General features: G+C 38.4%; 1 protein-coding gene across 1 annotated transcript in view; it reads right to left on the bottom strand.

Moving 5' to 3' along the window:
* LOC101847485 (nephrocystin-1) overlaps positions 1–2,207 on the bottom strand; it is a gene marked incomplete in the record, with an annotated part of 63,485 nt that overhangs the window by 14,228 nt on the left and 47,050 nt on the right.

Raw genomic sequence — 2,207 nt, 5'->3', positions numbered from 1 at the left:
ATCTCCACGCTTTGCCCACAGTATCATTCGTCGCTAGACCAAGGACTAACCACTGGTAGACTGGAACAAAACTGTCTCTTTCACAATTGCAGACTTCGGCATGCAAACTATTTAAAGCACGGCTTTTATGTATCTCTAAGTTATGAAGTCCCAAAAAGCAAAACACAAGCAAAATGTTAAACAGCGCACATGGGCAAATATGACGCACTTAAGCTTGCCTAATTTAAAAAGTGCATCTACCAGAATCTATTTACAGCCTACATGAAGACTTTAAACCGACACCATAAGAGGAAAGCCTACAAAAATCCCGGCGGTTTTGTGGTTTGATTTCGAGAGAAAAAATAGAAATAACTCCATTTGTTCATTGTCAGGCGACGGGTTGCTTTCTTTTTCTCTGAATGTAATTATCAATGTCCTTTGTAATTTATGACAGACTATGAATATATAGCTCATATCTTTGTTAGAGCATTTATGAAGTTTGCATCCGTAAATACCATGACAAGCCCTATATACATTCCAAAAAAATATTCTCGGCTCCTGGGGAAGCATTCAAAATCGTAGGCAGCACATCTGGAGTTACCGCGCTGCTCGCCACACAACACACACGTGCGTGGTAATATTTGTAGCATTTCCCCGTGACGAGTACAGCTTATGACACAATGACTTCCAGAGCATCCTAATATAATATATAAATGTGAGTCATTGTGGTGAAATCAGGCGCTCGTCAAAATACTGAACCGACGAAATACTTTTTTCCGCCTGCTGGGTAATTTTTATACGAGAATTTCCTCTTTTTGGACACAACATCTTTTATGTCTCTTAAAAACATATTTCTGTGTGGATTTTACTGAAAAATGTCCACCAAAGGCACAAAAAATGTAAATCTACAGTTTGCAAGGACATTAAACTTTGGCGGCCATTTTCTCGCTAATTTTACCTCAGACACCCAGGCGACCCCCACCTCCTTCAATCACCAATATCTCGACATCAATTAAAGTATTGTATTCATCAAAAGCAATGCAAATATGCAGGCTTTAACATTTACGATGATACCAATAACTCCACACAACCCAAAATTGACGAGAGCCTGATTCCACCCACACCTCGACACAAATGCACTGAAGAGTACGACAGCACCAGGCCAACAGACACTGGTCGTCTCCAAGGTGCTTGCAGATCTGCCAAGTAGAAGACAAAATCGGATTTTCTCGGGCTTCTTAAAAACATCTCTTAGGCTGTAATAGGATCCCCACGCTGACATTGTATCCTAATACCTTGGTTTTTCCCCCTAATTAAACGGTGGAAACTGTTTTCACATAACCATTTATTTCCGTTTTACCTTTATTTTTCCGAACATCAGTTAGAAAGCTTTACGAGACCAGAAATAATGTGGATGATGATAACGTTTCCTTTACAACAATATCTGACCTACTACATGCGTACATTTTACCACGATTTTCCATTTAACACAGAACGAAATGTGTCAATCTTATGTGTGCTCTGTAATACAACCGACGCCTATTTTTCTTCCTTAACGTGATCGATTCTCGACTTAAGCAGCGGCAAAGCATTCAGAACGAAATGGTGTACATTCCAATATGAAATACAATACTCATATTTATGAGGGGCATATAGATAGGATAGGGTAGTATAATACTGCTCTTACTTGACGGTTATATAATCGTAATACTGCTGTTACTTGGCGGTTATATAATCGTTATACTGTTGTTACTCGAAGCTGTTTTAGTGCAAAGCTTGGTGGTAAACAGACGGTGGTTTCTGGCAACTACTACAATCACAGGAAACAAAAACAAAACAAAACAAACAACAAATCGCTACCTTAGAATTACAAAGTTTTATCTGACATTTTTGGCTGTTTAGTTTTGAGTTACTAAGACCATGAGGTCAGAAACCAAAATTAATGTTCTATCTGCTCAATCAAAATCGTAAGATTATTCGGAGCCGTTATCAAGATATTCAAGGAACTGCATTCGAAAAAGCTTGACATGTTGTGAAACTCAAACATTTTAGACGTCAAATTGGTCAAAAGTAAGTACTGTGCAGACAGAACTTTGTAATTCTGAGGTAGTGAAATAGAGACAAAAACATGGATGACAAGACCACACAAGATCTACAAAAACATGGATGACAAGACCACACAAGATCTACAAAAACATGGATGACAAGACCACACAAGATCTACAAAA

Source organism: Aplysia californica, unplaced genomic scaffold (assembly GCF_000002075.1).
Source record: "Aplysia californica isolate F4 #8 unplaced genomic scaffold, AplCal3.0 scaffold00126, whole genome shotgun sequence".
Lineage (NCBI taxonomy): Eukaryota > Metazoa > Mollusca > Gastropoda > Aplysiida > Aplysiidae > Aplysia > Aplysia californica.
The sequence above is the reverse complement of the archived record's forward strand: the minus strand, read 5'-3'. Positions and strand labels throughout refer to the sequence as shown.